This window comes from Adiantum capillus-veneris, chromosome 22 (assembly GCF_014529385.1).
Source record: "Adiantum capillus-veneris isolate H3 chromosome 22, ASM1452938v2, whole genome shotgun sequence".
Lineage (NCBI taxonomy): Eukaryota > Viridiplantae > Streptophyta > Polypodiopsida > Polypodiales > Pteridaceae > Adiantum > Adiantum capillus-veneris.
Window position 1 is genome coordinate 20,183,169 of NC_140952.1, and position 22,542 is coordinate 20,205,710.

Genomic DNA, 22,542 nt, shown 5'->3' on the forward strand with positions numbered 1-22,542 from the left:
TAATGGAGATGAAAAACAGTAAGTAAACTTATATGCAAATGATGAGTACAAGTGGACTAGAGTGGTGGGGAAGTGATGGGATACAAAGTGTGTAGCTTAGATTTCTTTTTTATAGAGTTGGGAGAAAGTTTTCAATGATGCAAGCAACTTTCTCCAATGATGCAAGCAGTGATGCTAGGTGTGTAGGCTTCCAATGTAGAGGGGGCTCACCTCACTTGTGGTGGTGTGGATGTGTCACACATCCTAACAAGCCTCCCCGTGTGTGTCATAGAGGGGATTCTCACTTGTGGTGGTGTGCATGTGTCAGACACCCTAACAAGCCTCCCCGTGTGTGTCATAGTAGCACCCAAAAGTATAAAGGTATCCTCCCCTAGAGAATTTTTCAACAGGGTGTAGGACCAAAGTCAAAACATCCTCCCCAGAAGATTGTCAAATGGGTGTAGGATCAAAATATGCCTATCCCTTGAGAATTCGACACAAGGGTATAGACCAAATACACCTCCCCAAGAGAATGGTAGGCAACTAGGTGGTAGGTCAAATACAAATAAGGCCTTCTCCGATGTCAGAGATCAAAGGTGGAGTCCTACTGCAAATGTTTAAAGTGCTTTGTATTGTGCTTTGTTGTCAGTGTTGTCTACAAAATGTCGATGTCGTTGAGGTTGTCATCATCGACGCTTCTCCTCCCCTCCAAATGTATAATCAAAATGATCGTCACATGTCGATGGCGGCATGGCATACAAAACAAAATTTTTGTGCAAATAATGAGGATGGTCTTACCCGTTGTCGGGCAGTGTCTGATCCTTGTACAAAAGTTTCTTTTTTGAAGCCAAGCATGGTCATGCTTTGTGTCCGTGCAAATGTGTATGCAAAGATTTTGTGCTTCTCTCCATGCATAAAGCATGAGAGCTTAGTGCAATTCTCAATAAACTGATATTGCATACGTGACATGATTGCGCCAACAAAAGATGTGTGAAGAGGGGTCTTACCAAAGGGACTCCTTATGGCAATGTCTATCCCTTGTGCAAAGACATAGCTCACCATATGAACACAATAAAAATCAAATTTGGCATACATATCAATAGCTAGTGCCTAATGATGGTACTAGCAGGGTTTTGCTAATCTCGATATTGAATAAAACATACATATCAGATGAATGAATTCCAAGCCATTTGATGGTTGTTGTCCCATGGGAAAATTTCCTTAAATGCTTATGGTTTTTGGCCTTCAAGGGCTTTAGGCACCAATGGCTTTAGGCAAGAAAATTGTGTGTCAAGATGCTTCGGCTCTTTAGCCTGTAGCCACAGGAAGGACCTCTAAGTAGAGCCAAGGAGAGTGGCTCCTTGAGGCAGTTTGTAGGAAGGGGATTTTAACAAACTGAGCTAAAATATGGGGCCGAGGCCGTGGGATGGGCCCCACAAGAAGAGAACCCAAGACCTTTTGGGGTAGGTAGGGTTGCGAGAGTCGCTGCTTGTGGACCCAAAAGAGTTTCAATTGCACTTTAGTACTTGGGTGAAGTTTGTGAGTCAGATGGAGGACAAACAAGCACCACCAATTGTGAGCGAGCAGGACAATGAAGTCATCGGATGGCAAATAGGATGCACAATCGATCGGCCACCATCTTCATTAGCACAACTTTCTTCTGATTCGAATCTGGTGCAGCATCTCTCTTCCAAATGCTTGTCCTTCATGCAAATATGTAGATAACAGGTCGTGGGCTGCTTGGCTGAAAGCTTGCTCTTCAGGTTGCGCTAAGTGATGCAGAGAAAGCTATGGAGTATAAATCACAGATAGCGCTATAGAAAGAGAAATCAAAGAATGGAATTGGGTATTGGCAAGAGAGAACGATGAAATCTTGCTCGCACAGAAAGTGGATAGTGGAGAGATGGCCTCACCTCAGTAGTACAGGAAAGCATGAGTCTTCATCACTAAACACCGTGATCGCCAAAGTGTTGAGGGCATACACCCTCAACAAGGAAAAACACAGAGAACGACTCTCAAAACTGCTTGCGTAAAGATTGAGAGAGAGCAAGAAGAGAGAGAGAGAGAGAGAGAGAGACTTATAACTGATTTCTCATATGACTCGTCCAAAAAACTCCCCAAGAACATTACAATTTATAGATTTAACCTCAACTGGCTAAACCTACCAGAATCTGACTAACCAGAAAAATCCGACTAAGCAACATCTGACTGACCAACAAAATCCGACAGGCCAATATCTGACATACCAACATCTGACTGACTACAGTCCGACTCACTACAATCCGATTAACCAACAAAACAAATCTGATCGACCAACCTATAGTGTCTGTCAACAATGTGTGTGTGTGTGTGTGTGCGCGCGCGCGTGCGCAAAAATGGAGAAGAGAGAAGAAGAGGAGACCTGTGTTTGCAAGGGCTAAATCTCACTATGAATATGTGAACCCCCTTAGTCTATTATGTGCATAATGAAGTGGGCGGACGCCTGATCTAACCGGCCATATGGGGCTAATGTGGCCGTGAGGGAGAAAACAAAGGAATACCGTACAAAACCTATATAAGGTCATCATCAAGTATGACCTCAGTCAATGCCCATTGGCTCATTGAATTTGTGTGCATCTAGCTCAAAGTGCAGAGGAAGTATAGAGCAATCAACCACATACTCCTCACCAAAGCCGCACACATCCCGCAGGTATCTTACCATACGCTGCCAAGTGCCCCTATGCTCCAATCCAATATCATCATTGCACGGTTCAATGCTCTCACTGCAAATGCACCTATCGCAAATGCAAGCTTGGGTCTCGAGATCCATATCTCGTATATGAGACTCCCAAATGTTGATGCAATCCTGGAAATCTCTGCCAACTTGACCATCTCAGTCAAATTTAGCTCAGAACTCCACTCCTTGCAATTATCTAGACACCTTGACTCCGATCCTTGGAATCCATCCTCGTGCTTATTGCAAATCACATGCACACCAAAAGCATTTGTCTATCGTGAACTTTGTGAGTTAAGAGCAATGTCTAGCTTCAACTCAAACACATCAGCCTTTGGCCTAAGCATATCCATAAATGACTAAAGCATGGCTCAATCCTCAATGACAAGCCCTACTACACAATTGGCTCAACATGCTCACCAACTAGAGCATCATGTAGCCTATCCACAAAGGAGACATGCCTCATCTCTCTCCATGGTTGTGTACTCAGGAAGACTATGATGTGTTGAACGTGACGTATTCACATCGCATGAATTGTGGCAACACTAGCATCTCTTGCTATGACTAGCTATTCATGATGCAATCTCAAATAGTGCTTGTCCAACACTACTCCACTGTCTCGTAATTGACTCACAGTGATCAAGCTCTATGTCAAGCCTGGCACATGGCCTACATCTTTTTGCAACACGTATGATGCACCACTCAGTAATGATAGCTTGACATATCTTGCACCAATTATGTCATGCATTGAACCATCAACTAGACACCCATGTCCAAGCATACCACTAGCATATGTGATAAACCACTCACCACTCAATGTGACATGAAATCTAGGACTCGCATCTAGTATCCAATGCAAAGGTAATGTGTCATCAAAACCCGACATAAGAAAGTTAGGAGTAACATGAAAGCAAAATCAAAATCTCCGTCATGTGTAGCCTCATATGCCACATCTACTCTCACATCAGTCAAAGTGATAGCATATCTCATGTGTTGTCTCCTATGTTGTCTCATCCGTCAAAAACAACGCTTGCGTACATGTCATGTATGACCACAATGCCAACACACGGCATCTCTATGTCTGCAAGATCTCCCTTTGACAAAAGGCATCTCTCCAAACTCATCTGTATCAAAAGCATTACACAATCTCTACCATAAATCTCTAGCTGTATATGCATCCAAACCGATGCGATAGAGAGACTCATTGAGGTGTAACATGATCATCAAACATGCAAGCTCCTCCAAATCCTCTCATTCATCATCACTCATAGACTCTAGCCTAGCATCCATGCCCTGTAGTGGCAACACTTGGCCCCCAACTGAGGCAATGCATCATACATACCTGCTTTTCAATGCTTGAAGTTTGAACCATCAAACCTCGTATGGAAAAGCGTAAACACTGACAATGATATCCTTGCCAAATCTAGAGGGAACCTATGAACAAGATCAAGCACAATCAATCAAATGATAATAGCCAAATCCTAGCTAACTCATACACCAAGCAAGTCAAAATACAACATACATTTAGGCATAAGCTATCTAAGAGAACTATCTTAGCAAATATGGGGATCAATGTAATGAGACAAGTGAGCAAAATCGCTCAAATGATGCCAAAAATATGTTCCCATCTAAGAGCACTATGTAGTAACCAATGAATCTATCATCAACAATCTCCCTCTTGAAGATATTACCGCAAAAAAATTTGATAGAATTTTGGCAGTATTCTGCCTATCTAACCATGATAACCATACATGTCGTAAACATGCTCAAAACCATGAGCAAATCATGCACAATTCCGCACTCAAAAATACATGAGCTGCCCCAAAGTCTCAACTCTCTGAATTTGGAAAACAATCCTATAATCCAAAACACAAAGTGCATCACCACACTCTACAAGCAAGGCAATTCCTAGCAAGAACTTGGATGCAAACCAACCAAAATATGGCACAATTTGATGCTCAAAAATAGCTGAAAATCAACCCACTGGGCATATGCCATTGCAAAACAAACAATATCGTCATTGAAAAGCACACATCATGTGCATCCACATGGCAATACAAACGAGCATCAATGCATGCAACAAATGAGCATCCAAAATAACTAAAAAATCAACTCGCAATCATACCATAAATGCCTACAAAACTCTCTACAAATTCATGCACCACACTCTCCAAAATCTGCTCAATCGCACGAAACAATGTGCATAACATGTGATGAATCCCTCTCGAATCTTGAGAGTCCACAAGAGTGCATACATCTACAACACGCTCTCAACTTATGCATATAAATTTGGTGGAATTTTCAACCCACAGTTTCATCATTGAGAGAAAACCATAAATGCAGAAAGCAAGAGAACAACCAAGCTCACACTGAGCTCTCTGGATGTAGCAAACCAGCTCCAAAAGCACTCTAAATCACCAATACGCATACATGGTCTGCATGTTGGTACGGCCAAACTGTGTCGACCTATGGAAGTGCAAGAAGCCTAGGCATGGAGGTTTGCAAGAAGATGGTACGATGCTTGAGAGGTTGCTTGATGCAAGGTACAACATGTATCGCCGGAATGGGTACGTCAAATGTGGCTTTTGACAGGTCAAAGGTGATTTTCAAGCTCAACTGATCGAGGATATCTAGAGAGATTGGTGGATTTCATCACATTCAATAATATCATGACATATTGAGGTTGTGGGTGGCTCTAGCTAGTCGACGATCCTAGCAGTCGTCACCTCTCCCGCTCGAGATTTCATCATCCAGGAAAGTATTATGTGAAACCGACTATATTCACCAAAGGGCGTGAAGTTTTGGTTATGGCATAGAGTTTTCTTTATGATGCTATGGATATGGGGGATCTCAACTATGTTGTCTCTGCGCTGATATCACGTTGAAAGAAGGCAGTTTTTGGAAAACTCGAGTTTGGAGCAAGCAATTAAAGGTGAGCGGGATGGCCAAGTCGAGGTTTCTCTTACGATCGGAGCATGTGAAAGGGGGCCAAGCTTGATATTTTTTAAAGCTAAAGTTTAAGCCTGGAATTGACAAAAACGAGCAGGCACTTTTGCATGGGGAGAGGGTGGCCAACCGAGTGGGGGGCGGCTCTGGAGAGCACTGCAGATTTCATGGAGAGAGTGGAGCACCATCTGGGTGGTGGCCATACGGAGTAGAAAAGGAGTGCAGCCAATTTTGCAAGGGGAGGCGACCAATAGCGAGGTCGCTATTGGCCAAAGGGGGCCAAGAGCTGCAGGAGGTGAAGGATCTTCTCAGCAGGAAGCTGGGTGGGGTGCCCTTGATGAAGCCAGGTTGCGGCTCCGTTTGTCTGCCACATCCCTCAAGGTCGTCATTACAAGTGTTTTCAGATCCCCTCAGGGCTATTCGCAATCATAAGACATGAAGTTCCACCAAGAAAGCTAAAACTTAAGAACATCATCAGCAGCAACCGCAGCCGCATCTTCGTCTTTGGGGGCTGGCACACAGTCATTAGGATCATCTTTGGCAGCTGTGGGGGACACCTTAGAAATGGCGCATCTTGAATTGATGCATCTAAAGCAGGAGGGGGAGAGGAATCCAGGGTCTACGGAGTTGAGGCCTGGCCACGAAGAGGTGAGCTCGACCTTGAGCGAGAGGGAGTCCATTGGCTAAGAAGCAAAGGGAAGGCCGGTTGTGAACACGAGGGCTCTGTGTGGTGTAAAGGTGCAAGAAGCTAGCCATGTGCAGGATCAAGGATGCATCCACGAGCAAGAAAAACGATGCAATGGTGGCTTGAGGCAGGGAGAAAGCAGCGAGGCCGCTTGTGCAGCAAATAGAAGGGGTGGCCATATACAGACAAGGGTGGTCATGAGAAAAAATTATTATTGTGGGCACCCATGAGTCAACTTAAAGAGAACATTTGGTCGAAGGTGGCATATCAAAATTCTGATTCAAGGTCCGAAGTTTGATTATCTTACTTGTGCTTATCTATCGAGGATTTGCTAGATCCTATGCCAAAGGAGGGTCGTTTTGCCCATGGCCTTTGTCTCTATACATCCATATTTGAAAGATTTATAACCCCCCCCCCCCCCCCCCCCCCCCCCCACTTATGTCAATCTTTCCTCTTGCTCTTGAGTCTAGTTGTTTGTCGAGTATAAGTGTGTGAGAGGGAGTGGTGCATGCGAGGGATTTGTGTAGGGGTCTATGTATTGGCCAATTTTGAGGTGCTTATATGTGGAAGGTTATAGGATAGGGTTAATATTGCTTGCTTTGTGGCCGCATGTACACAGTTAGGGTTGGTTGGGTTCGAGCAATGGGAAATAGTCGTTTGCAGATTGTGAGTCTAGGTGTGTGTTTACTAGGGGATAGGGGTGCTGTGAGATCACTCGGCTATAGAGAGGCATTCAATGAGTGTGCTGGTGGTTTTCCGACTTCCCCCTTTCCATCTTGTGGTGCCCCCACTGAGGATCCACTGATTGCTTCGTAACAAGGTGTTTGTGAATCAAGATGAAGCAGGAATTTGGTCCGGTGTTCAAAGGAGATGAAGATGCAGACGACTGGATAGCCGATTTTGAGCTATTTATGCTGACAGTACTGCGGATGCCAGGTGATGAAGCAAAGCTCCAGACTCTACCTTTGGTGCTGCGAGGTAAAGCAAAAGTTTGGTTCGATGGCTTAGAAGATGCACACAAGCAGACTTGGATCAGATTTCGAGAGCACTTTCTACAAAGGTATCAAAAGGTGGTGTCAGCTTCAGTAGCAAATGCAAAGATCACTACAAGAGGCTATTCATATTAGCGACGCTCAAAAAAAAAAATCCCGGCGTCGCTATGAGCGTCGCAAATTTACAAGTAAATTTGCGACGCTCATAGCGACGCCGGCTGGGCTAAAAAAAATAACAGAGAGCGCCCAAAAACTCAGATCTCACATCTGAGTTTTTCGGCGCCCTCAAGCAAGGAGCAGGTAACGCTCTCTCTCTCTCTCTCTCTCTCTCTCTCTCTCTTTCTTCTCCATACACACACACACACACACACACACACACACACGAGGAGAGGAAGGAGAGCCAGGTATGCTCCTTCCCTCTCCTCACTCTCATGTTCCCTTCCCCTCTTTCTCTCTCCCTCTCTCTCTCTCTCTTTCTCTGTCTCTCACACACACACACACACACACACATAGTGTTTTTGAGAGAGAGAGAGAGAGAGAGAGAGAGAGAGAAAGAGTACAAACATAAACAAAAACGCACACACACATACATAAACAAAGAATGCACACACACATTGAGAGAGGAAAAGAGAGAGAGTGCATGCATAAACAAAAAACGCACACATTGAGAGAGGAAAAGAGAGAGAGAACATGCATAAACAAAAAACGCACACATGCATTGAGAGAGGAAAAGAGAGAGAAAACATGCATAAACAAATAAACGCACACACATTGAGAGAGAAAGAGAGAGAAACTAATTTAACGTCGTAGAAAACTAATTAAAATTAAAAGACCTAAAGATCTAGCCGATGAGGAGTTGAACTCAAGACCTATTATTCAAGAGGGAAATGGCAGAACCAATCTATCATACTTGGCATGGGTGATAGAAAGGTTATACCATTTATCTCTTTTTATTGACACACACATCCACACACGCACACACACACAAGAAGAAGAGAGTTATAACGTCGTAGGAAACTATCCTAAAAGACGTTAAAGATTAGGTTAGATGTAGACTTACGTTAAATTAGATTTAGGTTTATTTAAGTTAAATTAAATTAGATTTAGGTTTATTTTTAGTTAGATTTACGTTTATTTACGCTAGATTTAGATTTACCTTATATTAGATTAGATTTAGGTCTCCATAAACTGCGATGCCTGCATGAAGCAGGTGAAGAAAGCCCTCAATGGAATATAGGGTATTGCTGCCTTCACTCATGGTGGGCTCCGTCGATCCAAAAGTACTAGTGAAATGTCTTCAGAAGATAGGGAAGAAGGTGGATCTTCAGGGCGGCAAGAGTCACTACATCCCCGACAATGACCATCTAGACAACCTCTAGTCATTCAACAGCAACTTCAAAGTTAGTAACAAGAGCAAGAACGGTCCAAAGGGCCAATTACTTTCATCAGATGTGGATGGAGATGAGGCAGCGTCACCGCCGGAAGTTAACTCTCACATCTTTAGTGATGAGAATGCCAACTCTTGCCGAGTTATGTGAAAAATTATGTGTTAAATTAGTTTTAAGGTTCTTATAATCCCTGTTAGTTTAGTTCTTTGTTTTTAATATAACATAATTTACGTTAGATTTAGTTTTATGTTATATTAGATTAGACTTAGGTTTATTTAGGTTTACCCACACACACACACACACACACACACACACAAGAAGAAGAGAGTTTTAACGTCGTAGGAAACTATCCCAAAAGACGTTAAAGATTAGGTTAGATGTAGACTTACGTTAAATTAGATTTAGGTTTATTTTTAGTTAGATTTACGTTTATTTAGATTTACGCTTATTTACGTTAGATCGAGTCCACGCAAGAATTACTTACGGTTTAGAGTTTAGAGTTAGACGAACAGTGAAAAGATCTACTGTGAAAAGATGTTAAGATGCTGTGAAGTGCTACAGCTAGAGAAGAGGCAAAGGGGTTTTGTCCACTACATGCAGTATCATGTAGACGTGGGTCTGTAGATTTCTTGTACCCACAAATATAGGTATTGACCAATAAAGACGAGATTATAACCCGGTGGTTCTGATCTCCGTGCACCTCTAGACCGCGGTGTGCGGGGATTGGACATGACTAGAGAATGTGAGGTAGAGAGAGAGAGAGAGAGAGATAAGACGAAGAATGCCAATAGAATATTAAATTTGTTGTCCAGGTTATAAGATTTTTATCCTCATTATGAGTAGTGACGAGAATGTGGGACCGTCCAACCGAAACACCTATCTCTCAACGAGGGTCTTATGTCCTTGTAATCAATGCAAGCATGTTGTGCGATGGACAAGACGTGTTTCTTTGCAGCACGTTCTTGAATTTGGCGAGTTCGATCCATCTATTATAGATCGAGTTGTTGCCAATTATAACTCGTCGGACTCTGACGCTGGCCAACAAGCAGCAATCTTGCAACCCAATATACGTGTTCGCACACGCTTTGGTCAAGCAGCATATGTGAGGCCACAAGATGTAGCCTCTGACAGCTCGGGGGATGATTATGCAGAGCACATTCCCAACGAGGCAATGTTTGAGCCCGAGATTGATGAAATGATCGAGACGATCATGGATTCAGAAAAGCTTATCTATGATGATATGAAAAGTGAAGCCGATACGCCATTGTATAATGGAGCACGTATGTCTAGATTGAAAGCACTCCTGGTTCTTCTCAACATGCAGGCAAAGTTTGGATGGAGTGACACTAGCGTCATAGCGCTTTTTAGGTGATCTATTACAATTAGTTTACTTTAATAAAACTCTAAATGTATAATGATCTGATAGATTTTTACACGACTGTATCGTATTTTTATGTTGTGTAGATTGCTTAAAGAGCACATACTACCATATGACAATGTGATGCCAGATTCCCGAGATGAAGCAAGAAAGATTTTGCGAAACTTGGGGATGGATTACAATTCTATCCACGCTTGTCCTAATGACTGCATTCTTTTCAGAGGGGAATACATAGACATGGAGAAGTGTCCGAAATGTGATTCCGAAAGATATCGAGTAGATCTCCACGGGACAAAAATTCCACAAAAGGTTTTGCGACATTTTCCTATGCTTCCTCGCATCAAGCATTTCTTCGAATGTAAGTCCATGGCCGCCCTAGCATCATGGCATGAGGAGAATAAATCTTCGAATGGTGTGCTACGAATTTCTACAGATTGCGTAGCCTGGAAACATATAGATGGAACATGGTCGGATTTTGCCAGGGAAGCTCGAAATTTGCGCTTAGGCCTGGCTATGGATGGCGTAAATCCATTTGGTCAAAGATCAACATCTTACAGTGTATGGCCCGTTGTCATCGTCAACTACAACATTCCCCCGTGGTTGACTACGAAGAAGGGGCACCTATGGCTAAGCTTGATTGTGCCAGGGCGATATAAAGTGGAGAATATGGATGTGTATCTTCGTCCACTATTGGAAGAGCTACAACAATTGTGGATTGGCATAGAGGTGGTGGATATGAGCAGACACACAGGACGACGGAATGCTTTGATCAGAGGCATTCTAATGTGGACCATGCATGACTATCTTGGGCTAACAGAATGCTTAGGTGATCTATTGACACTCCTCACTCAGACACTGTAAATCTTGTTTTTTCCCATAGTTGATCTATTATCATGTGTATACATGCAGGGCTTCAAACAAGCGGATACAGAGCATGTGTCACATGTGGACCGAGACTGAATGCACGTAGGGCGCCCTCACTGAAGAAGCAAATCTACGAAGGTCATCAAGCGTATCTTCCAGAGAATCATGTGTTACGCGACGGCTTTTTGGGAAGAGAGCCACCAAGGATGTCTGCACAAGCATGGTTAGAGCAGAAGGAGATGTGCGATGACGGATTGCCTCCAGGGATGAAGAGACTATCTCTATGGTACGAGTTACCATACTGGCCCCGACTCATGATCAATCACTTGCTCGATCCAATGCACATATTCAAGAATGTGGGTAATCTACTATGGGACCATCTGACCGGCAAGAAAGATACTTTGGGATCCAGAGTTGACCTTAGAAATGTGGATCGTATGGAGCAATATTGGCCGCAAACAGCGTCTGATGGATCGATAAAACTCCCTAAAGCACCATGGATTTTCACAGGAGCCCAAGAACGCAAAGTAAAAGAGACCATTCGATCTTTGCGGACCCCCACTGGCGTAATGCACTCGCTCCGAACGTGTTTTACTAAAGAAGGAAAGCTTACCGGTTTGAAGTCACACGATTGGCATAAAATATGTCAGGTACGTTCATAGTGGACTTTAATATCATTGCATAAAATGTGGACTTTAATATCATTGCTACACATACTTTATAGTTTATTTTACCGGTTGCCATTGAGGGATGTTTGTCTCTCGACATCCGTAACACAATCTACAAACTTGCAAAGCTGGTGCAATGGATCTCACAAAAGGAGATCAACGTAGACTCCATACCATTCGCCAAACTAAATGCTGCGGAGCTTGTGTGCATGTTTGAGAAACATTTTCCTACTACCATGCTAACCATTCAGGTGCATCTTCTTGTTCACATAGTTGATGAGGTGGAAATAGCTGGCACAGTTCATTCCAGATGGATGTTCTTCTTAGAACGTTTCATGAAAACGCTTAAGGGATATGTGCATCAAAAGGCACTCCCGGAGGGTAGCATGGTAGAAAGTTGGTTGGTATCAGAGTCCCTAGTGTACATTGGAGAGTGGCTAGACGGATTTGATAAAGCCCGGAACACGCTATGGAGAACCATAGATGATGAGCGCATATCTGGGATTGTCATGTGCAATCTCGGTGTTGAGAAGAAGATGACGGAAGATCTAGAGGCTAAAATCAACCGATTTTGCATGCTTCACAATCCAGTGATGCAAAAGTGGATTTCACAATATGAGGATGCAAAGCAAGAGCGACAAAGGGCACGAATCGAGTGGAGACGGGGAAGACGATCACCGATGCACTATCCGACGGGTCTGGAGAGCCTACCAACATTCATGAGCTTAAGATGGTTGCACAACCAATTGAAAAGCGCACAACAATGCGGTGACGAAGTGACTGAGGAAGAGTGGGAGTACTCTCGGGGTTGCGCGACCAAGGTAAGTTTGCAATGTACGACTAGCTAGTGACTTTATTACTAAACGTTTGAACGGCCACTCATAATCTTTGTTCGTTGTAGTATAAGTCATACACAGCAGCATGGTGTAAAGGTCGACATTTTAGGGTGGAACGGATTGACAAAAAGCGTTTTACTCAAGATTGTGGAATCATGGCCGCAAAATTTGAATAGTCTAGTCGACGACGTTCCTCTGATGCAGATCCTGTGGTGGCGGAACTCACTTACTTCGGCACGCTACAAGAGATTTTGAGGATCGATTACAGAGGATTTTTTGTCGACTTGTTCGACGTGCAATGGTTCAAGATAATCATGGAGGGTCGCAACGCTACTGTGCGTAGAGGAGAGTTTGGTTTTCTTGAGGTGGATTCTACTAAGAAATGGACTGACCTAGGAGACACTTTCGTACTACCCGAGCATTGTGAACAAGTAAGTATGTAAATAGTTAACATCCCCCTTTTACAAGTTATGTGCTTGAAATCTCTCATGTAAGTTATGTGGCTCTGGCAGGTAATATTTCATCCTACAAAGTCTACATCAAACTGGTGGTATGTCATAGAGGTAGCCTCTCGTAGTGCAAGGACGTATGAAGGCTACCATGTGCCAATCACAACGGCATCAATGGAGGAGATCAAAGAAGATGCTCAATCAGAAGCCGCTGCGGTGGTGCCAGACGAGCATCAAGATGCTACTACTCTATATGGGGTGCATGCAGAGGAGCTACAAAATGAAACAGAGGATATGTGTTTAAACGGAGAGCTCTATATAGATATAGGAAGTTATGCTGAGTTATGCGAGGATGAGAGAGAGATCTCTTAAAGCCACAAATATTGTATTTGAACAATTTTGCTCCGTGTTGTAAAAGCTCTGGCTCTCTAAGTACCTTCCATGGTGTATAACGCTCTTTTCTACTCGCGCTCACATCTTTTGATTCAAAATTCTGAGTTTTCAAATTTCCTCTTCTATCACTCAATTCATTGCGTCATTGTATTTATATGCGTCATTACGTCATTGTATTTAATGGTCTTTGCGTCATTGTCTACTCTATTCATTCAATATTAAGTTTAAACATTCGTGTGTTTAATGCAGGTATGGATGATGAGGAGTTTCTTTCTTCTTTGTCACCGCAGCAGAGACAGTGGTACGTGGAGCTTCATCGCTCTGGCGCATCATCGCGCGTTCCTACTCCATCCGCATCTCCCTCTCTTTCGGAGCATTCGGCGCGCTCCGAAGCTTGTCGACGAGACGATCTTCACACTCGTCTAGACACCGGCGCTCTAGTGGTGGCGGTGGCGGTTGTTGTGGGGATTCCGCCGCCGATGCCTCCACACCGCCTTGTGTTCGACGAGGCTCTTTACCCTCCCCTTCTTTGCCCGCCCCCACACCAACCAAAGCATCGCCATCTACGCCAGGTTTCGCGCGGCTGACTGTTCCTACCAGCTACACACCTCTACCTACTCCGCCAGGAGCCACCCCACTCGACACTCATCGGTTCGGGGCCCAGACGCCGGTGGAGACACCTGATGTCCGTACGCCCATCGACACGCCGCTAGAGACCCCTGCCGGGACACCCAGGTTCACACGTCACCGGCCAGAGGGCTTGCCTTACTCCGTCGACTTCAGCGACGGCATCATCATGGATGATGACGGCAAGAAGATGATCTCGCGCATGCGTGGTCTTTTCTCTCAGCTGTTTAGACACTACATACTAAACAAATGGAGTGAAGTACCAAGTGATTTAAAAGCCAGAGTCATCAGCGTACTTCATGATGAGTTTCCCGTTCCAACACGGGATCAGCGCTTCAATGAAGACCTGATGAAGATTCGAATGCGCGAATACTGCAAACACAAGCGTTTCGAAGTGCAAAAAGCAATCAAGCATGGGTGGAACAGGCCAGATTGGCTGGCCAAAGAAGATTGGAAGAATGCGAAGTAAGCAGCGCGCGAGAATCCCGACAAGTGGAAGCAACAAAAGGATGCAGCCAGAGCGCGAGTAGAGGCAGGGAGCTCGCACCACTTGGGGAGCGGTGGATAGGCATCATTTGAGGCCGATTTTGTAAGTGTTTTCGCATTGCTCTTTATGTTCGATAGTTTAGGGTTTATGAGTTTTTTAATTCTAACATAATGAAATCTTTGTATGTTTTGACAGTGGTCGATGACAAGACGTGATCCCACACCGTACGAGCGCGAGTACGCAGGCAGGAAGGGCTTAAACGCCCTGATGGACATTCTCAGTTCTCGCGGCGGCATGGTTAGTATTAGGGTTTACTCTTTTCTATTTTTTGTATTTTTTTATAAATGTCGTTATATGTTTATACTTACTGAAAGCTGTCTTATTGTCTTTTTTTGCAGAATCCGACAGATACGCCGCTTGGACGCGATGAGACGTCTGACTAGACGACGTCAGTTTAGCCGTAGCTAGATAGCATTAGTTTAGGGTTTCTCATAGCTTATGTATCATGAGACGGATTTTATATGTCTTTTTGAACCATGTACATTATTACATTTGTCACCCCTGTTCATTTTGCCAATCAATTCTTTATGCCTATGATGTTGTACAATTGTCATTATTACATTTGCCAATCAATTCATTTTGCCTATGATGTGTACAATTGTCAATTTTACGCTTGTCAATTTTGCAAACAATGCGTCTTGTGGGTGACTATTTTGTGTTACCATATACATGTGGTAGTGATGTGTGTGAACACACTAGGACCGCCGGGGCATTTTTTCCCTCTTTAGGAGGTTTTTTCCCCGTGCAATGTATATACGCCCATCACTCTAGGGCTATCTATCTTTTCATTGCACACTAAGTAACATACTCTCTATCGTGTGCCTTGAGCTTCCTTCGTCTTCTCCAAGCTGTGTGTGTTTCTCTGCAACCCTAATTCCAACAATTGGTATCAGAGCAGGTCACGTCCTCCCGGGCTTAGTCGCCAGCTGCTCCAGCACACGCCTGCTCACTTTCTCCGATTTCAGTGAGCTTTAGCGAGCGTTCGCAGGTTGACAAATATTTTGGGTAAGCTCGAAGAGCTTGGTCTGCTCAGAATTTTGATTTGGGCTCATTTCGGCCTCCGTTTCCACTACGGGCAGTACTGCACAGGCTATTTCGTCATTTTGTGCAGATTTTCTGTCAGTGCCACTTTCTGCATAACAGGTGCCTTATAGTCTTCTACGGTTTGTGCTATATAGCACAAGTTGTTCCCGCTCCATTTCTCCTATTTTCGGGCAGTTTTCACATCAGGTGCAACATTTACCATGGCTGACAACAACAACACAGATGTGTTCAAGATGTTTGCTGCTGAGGACAGGTTGGATGGGGACAACTACCCTATGTGGGCTTATATGATGCAACATGTTCTTGTGTCAAAAGGTGTCTGGAACATTGTGCAGGGCATTGATGTACGTCCTGGTTCTGAAGATGTAGGCGATGTTGAGGATGTTGCAGGTCTTGCTGCAAGGATTGCAGCTGTTAGAGTTGTTTTGCCTACGGCAGAACAAGCTCGTTGGGATGTTAAGGATGCGCAGGCTCATGCATTGATTGCGTTGTCTGTGAAGCGCACCATTATTCCTCACATCCGTTCAGCAAAATCTGCAAAACAGGCTTGGGATATTCTAGCAGGTCTTTATGCAAGCCGCAATGAGGCTAAAATTGCTTTGCTGTGTAAAGAGCTAGAGTCGAAGATTATGCATGAGGAAGATGATATGGACACTTTCCTTGCTAGTGTCAAGGATATCAATGAGCAACTCATTTCTGCAGGTGAAGTCATTTCGGACAGTTCCCTTGTGCAGACTGTTCTTGATGCCTTACTAGATTCCTACCAGACTTTTGCTAGTACTTGGAGACTCATGACCCAAGGAAATCCTGAAGTTGTCAAGCTTGATGCATTATGCACATTGCTGTTGCAAGAGTCACTTTCTAGAAAAAACAGGACTAGGCAGCGTGCAGTTGAACAGGCTTTTATTGCTTCTCAAAGAAAGGGTGGTAACAGTAATGCAGCCACTTCTTATGGTTCTGCTGCGAGTGGCAAAAATTCTGTTCCTAATGCTTCTGGTGGCAGCACTTCGTCTGGCAATTCTGGTGATAAGGGCAAAAAGAAGATGCGTTGCCATTATTGTAAAGCCAATGATCACTTGATCAAGTCATGTCCTAAGTTGAAGGCCAAAGAGGCTAAGAAGAAAGAGGGTGGTTCCACTGCAAATGCTGGTTCCACTACAAATGCAGCCATTGTTGAGTCTTCTGTGAAAGGAGATTGTGATGCTGATGTTGATGCAGAATGGGCTTTTAGCGCAGAGTGCACTTACAATCCTGCTGTCCATGATGCATGCTTGTCAGTTGCTGCAGATTCACATGGGTGGTATTTCGACAGTGGTGCTACAAAGCACATTACCTCACATCGTGCATTGTTTACCTCTCTCGAGTCTGTCCCTCATGGGAATTCAGTCACTTGTGCCAACAACGCCTCTTATCCAGTTCAGGGAGTTGGAAAGATTGTACTCACTGCTGCTAATGGCAGTTCCTTCACACTTGTTGATGCACTTTATGTACCTGGGATCAAGAAGAATCTCTTGTCTGTATCCGCACTTGCTAGACTTAGACTTGTAGTCAAATTTGTGGATGACAGATGTACAGTTCATGATCTCAGTTTTGGTGATGAAATTGTTGCATCTGGGCTTTTGTGCCGTGGGCTGTATAAGCTCACTTTGTATGACAAGTGTGGACAAAATTTTGCAAATGCTGTTGCAGATTCAAGGGCTATTTCAGATGCAAAACTTTGGCATGCACGTTTTGGTCATCTGAATTTTGCCAGTTTGCTGCGTTTGCAGAAATCTGATATGGTTGCTTCTTTGCCGCCTCTTGAAGCACCTGTCAAACATGTTTGTGAAGGCTGTATTCTGGGTAAAATGCAGCGTTCTAAGTTTCCAAAGGATGGTTCAGTTAGGGCCACATGCAGGTTGCAGCTTGTGCATAGTGATGTTTGTGGGCCCATGCAAACTCCGTCCTTGGGCAATTACCTGTACTTCGTGACTTTCATTGATGATTACTCCAGGCATGCATGGGTATTTCCACTTAAAGCGAAGTCCGAAGTTTTTATGTGCTTCAAACAATTTTTGGCTATGGCTGAAAATGTCTCAAAATGTACTATGGGCACCCTCCGTTCCGATCGAGGGGGGGAGTATATGTCTCATGAATTTAATGCATTTCTGGCTAGTCGTGGGATAAAACACCAATGTACAGTGCCTTATACACCTCAGCAAAATGGTGTTGCTAAGAGGAAAAACAGGTCACTAACGGAAATGGCACAATGTATGGTCAAAAGTCAAGCTTTGCCGCATTCTTTTTGGCTTGAGGCCATCATGTGTGCCACTTATGTACTTAACAGGTGTCCTACGAAAGCTTTGCAGTCTATTACTCCATATGAAGCATGGCATGATAGAAAGCCTTCTATTGAACACATGCGTGTTTTTGGCTGTTTGGCATATGCTTTGGTGCCACAAGTGCAGCGCAGAAAACTGGATGATAAGGCTGTCAAATGTATTTTTGTTGGTTATAGTGCTGAAAGCAAAGGTTACAGGTTGTATCATCCGCAAACAAAATGTATTCTGGTTTCACGGGATGTAGTGTTTGTGGAAGATTCTGTTCAGCCCTTGTTGTCATGTACTAGAGACAGTAATGTAAGCTCACAGGACATTTATGACACTTTGTTGCCTCTTTTCAGTGGTGGAAATACGAATGTAAGTTCCAATGAGGCAAATGTACAGCCTATGGGGGTTTCTGAAAATGTTTTAGAACAGCCTATTACTGATGCAGATGTACATGATGTACTTGATGAGGAAAGGGCTGAAAATGAGCAGGCTAGAGGTATGCCAAAATGGCTGGTGCACACTTTGCGTGACAGTAAATTGGATGCACCTTTATCTAGTCGTACTCGTTCAGGCTCTCGCCATGCATCTTATGCATCAGATTGTTATGCCTTGGCTGTGTCTAGTTTACATGATGTTGAGGAGCCTCTGTCTTTTGATGAAGCACAGAATTCAGAAAATTGGATTGCTGCCATGAAATCAGAATATGATGCACTTATAGAGAATGACACATGGACTTTATGTGATTTGTCTCCTGGCAAAAAGGCCATTGGTACAAAGTGGGTTTACAAGTTGAAACGCAAGCCGGATGGTGAGATCGATCGCCATAAGGCTCGACTTGTTGCAAAGGGTTATGCACAACAAAAAGGCATAGATTATGAAGAGACTTTTGCTCCCACTTGTCGTATGACTACTGTGCGTTTTCTATGTGCATTGGCAGCTCATTTTGGTTGGGATGTACATCAATTAGACATTGTTACTGCTTTCTTGAATGGTGACATATTTGAGGAAGTTTATGTAACGCAGCCTCGCGGTTTTGTCATAAAAGGACAAGAGGACAAAGTGTGCAAATGTAAGAAGGCTTTGTATGGGTTGAAGCAATCTCCTCGTGCTTGGTATGAGAAAGCTGACACTCATTTGGTTAAACGAGGCTTTCGTAACAGTCCAACAGAAAGCACATTGTATGTAAAGCGTGAGGATGATGTATTTCTCATTGTGGTTCTTTATGTTGATGATTTGCTGATCACTGGACCAAATGAGAGACATATTGCTGAATTTAAGGCTGTTTTGAATGCTACTTTCAAGATGAAAGATTTGGGGCTGTTGCATCATTACTTGGGTATACAGTTTAAGCAGTGTGATGGTGGTATTGCCTTGTGTCAGAAAAGTTACATAGAGACATTGCTATGTAAGTTTGGACTTGAGGATTGCAAACCTATTGCCACTCCCATGGAAACAGGTTTGAAGTTGAGTCTACATGATGCTAGCGATCCTGCTGATGTCACTCTTTACCAAACTGCTGTTGGCTGCCTCATTTATGTATGCAACACGAGGCCAGATATTCAGTTTGCAGTCTCGCAGGTCAGCAGATTTATGCATAGCCCAGGGTCTAAGCATTGGCAGGCTGTCAAGAGGATTTTCCGCTACCTTAGTGGCACTTTACATCTTGGCTTGTTTTATCCCAAGGGGGGATCATTGCCGCCAGACTTACATGCTTTTTCGGACTCAGATTGGGCTGGTTGTTTTGACACGCGAGTGTCCACAAGTGGTTTTTGTTTCATGCTTGGCAGTTCATGTATATCATGGTTGAGCAAGAAGCAACCTACTGTGGCCACTTTGAGTTGTGAGGCTGAGTACAGGGCAGTCTTCACAGCTACGGTTGAGTGTGTATGGCTCAGACGCCTTATGGCTGACTTGGGTGTTGGACAGGACACTGCCAACACTATCTACACTGACAGTCAGAGCGCATTGGCAGTTGCGAGGAACCCAGTTTTTCATGCTCGCACAAAGCACATTGAGGTGCATTACCACTATGTCAGGGAGAGGCTCTCAGCAGGAGAGATCAACTTGGCTTATGTGCCAACACAGGACAACCTTGCAGATCTTTTCACAAAGGCATTGTCTCGTGAGAAGCTTGAAGCTTTCCGCAAAGCTTTGGGCTTACTCCCCTTTGTGGACTGATCCTGTCCTCAGGGCATGGCACTTCCCTTTACTCATGTGCCAGCTCTCGTTCACCGCATCACTCTAGGGGGGATTTGTTACCATATACATGTGGTAGTGATGTGTGTGAACACACTAGGACCGCCGGGGCATTTTTTCCCTCTTTAGGAGGTTTTTTCCCCCGTGCATTGTATATACGCCCATCACTCTAGGGCTATCTATCTTTTCATTGCACACTAAGTAACATACTCTCTATCGTGTGCCTTGAGCTTCCTTCGTCTTCTCCAAGCTGTGTGTGTTTCTCTGCAACCCTAATTCCAACATTTTGGGTCTATTATCTACCCTTGCACTTTTTTTAAAAAGTGAATCAAGTACAATATGGTTGATGGGTGGCAAGGCATTCAATGCCCTGTCACCAAAAAAAAAATCTCTCGGGCGTCGCTATTTATGGCTCTGTAGCGTCGCTATGAGCGTCGCTATAGACTTCTGTGTAAACGTCGCTATAACCGTCGCTATGAGCGTCGCTATATAGCGACGCTTATAGCGACGCTCTCGTAGCGACGCTATTAGCGACGGTTTTAGCGACGTCGGGGGTTATAAAAACCCAGTGTATTTCCGTCGCTAACAACGTCACAAGAGCACACAACCTCTTGTAGTGGATTAAAGGTTTGCAACAGGAGGTAAGTGAAAATTTTGATGCTTTTGTTGATAAATTTGAAGCTTATTGGGGGGATTTTGCGGCTACTACCCAAGCAACCCATGTGGGATACTTTAAGCTGGAAAGTTTTCTATCTTGCATGCATCCCTATGTTCGTGAGAGGGTGGAGTATGAAGATCCAAGGACCTTTGATGAAGCTGTCAAAGTTGCCAGAGCAAAGAGTCAAAAAATGAAGAAGGAGATGGAGGCAGGATTGCTACAGTCGGCAGTCATGGTAGTAAGTGGATCTAAGCCCAAACAAATCGATGAGCATCAAGAGGTAACAGCCCTTTCTTTTTTTGATATGAATGTGATCAAAGCACGTGAAGTTGATGCCAAGATAGGAGAGGTAGAAGAAGTGCCAACCACGTCTCAAAAGATACAGCGAGGCATATTCAGAGTGCCACCCAGCTTTCTTGCTCAAGGGGACGAGGTGATAGAAGATCTTAAAGAAGAGGTGTCAGTTCTAGATCCAGCAACGAGGCTGACAGCAAAGGTGCAGGAACCGACAAGATCAGAAGAGGAGTTCAAAAGTTCTCAAAGCTCTAGGAGTGCTTTGGACACAGATAGCATGTGGGAAACGGAGTTCCTGTCTTCTAGGTATGAAAGTTATGATGTTTTTCATGTATATGAAGTGGAGCAAGATGTATACGAGTTGCTTACCAGTCATTTGAAGGTAAAAGAGGAGCATAGTGCAAGTGTGGAGATGCCTTGTGTGAACAGGCTAGTCGAGCAGCCCTATCTTGTGTCTGGTGATGGTGAGTCCCTATTGGAGGAATAAGTATGGTTTGATTGTGCATCAGACCTAGTTGAAGAGCAGGTTTTTGAGGATGACTTGCAGGAGCGAGAAACAGAAGCAAAGATATGTCGAAGTGATGCATCTATGCAGGGGGTGGGGCAACCTTGCCTTGATGGGCATGTCGAGGTGTACTTTGAAGTTTCAGAGTTTGTGTGTAGCCGTGGAGAGCTAGCTCCGGCAGATGACTCTATGGAAACTGATACAGGTGCAGCCTGTAAGAGAGAGGTTCCATGCAAAGAGGAAGGTGCCACCAACCTTGCAGGTGATGAGGTGCTTGAAGAAAAGGATAAATCTTTAGCAGGTCATGCTCTTGAGTATGAAAAGGTGGCCTTGGAGCCATTTACAGAGGGTTTGGATACATGTTTGCAAAGGGATCAGGTTTGCTTGGCTATGCAGCAGGTGGAGGCAAATGGCAGGGTATTGTTGCTTCATGCTATGCTATTGATAGCTATGTTGTTGTAGGTTGCTTTGCAAGGTGTACTATGCAGGTTTCAATGCTCATATGATAAAGATGATGATATGGAGGGTTCTCTAGCAGATGACATGATAGCGGCTTGTAGTACCAGTGCTTCAAGTGATCGCAAGTATGCTTATGGTTGGCAAGAAGGGTTATGGATGTAGGATGACAAAGCTCCATGCTATGGAGAGTTGGAAGGGTGGTGTGTCTATTGGCCTACAAGTGCAAAGAGGGGCTTCAATGTGCATGCTTTATAGGTGGATGGACACGGCCAATGTTTTCTTTTTGATCCAGGTGGACTCTACACCATGCGCCTCGAGCTTTCCATTTGATCCTGGCAGATGATGCAGTAGTAGATGCTTTTCTCTCTATCTCTATCTTATTTATATAGCCACTATTTCTTATGCAGTCTATATATCCATGTTATATCATTCTCTCTATACAGACCTATTTTACCTAAATAATGCTATGGTTGAGCATCACGGGGTGGGCAATGATGTTACGGCCAAACTGTGTCGACCTATGGAAGTGCAAGAAGCCCAGGCATGGAGGTTTGCAAGAAGATGGTACGATGCTTGAGAGGTTGCTTGATGCAAGGTACAACATGTATCGTC

At 44.0% G+C, this 22,542-nt stretch overlaps 1 pseudogene; it reads left to right on the forward strand.

The window, feature by feature from the left end:
• Window positions 1-21,243: 21,243 nt before the first annotated feature.
• Window positions 21,244-22,092, forward strand: LOC147429001 (uncharacterized; annotated as a pseudogene).
• The last annotated feature ends 450 nt before the right edge of the window (window positions 22,093-22,542 follow it).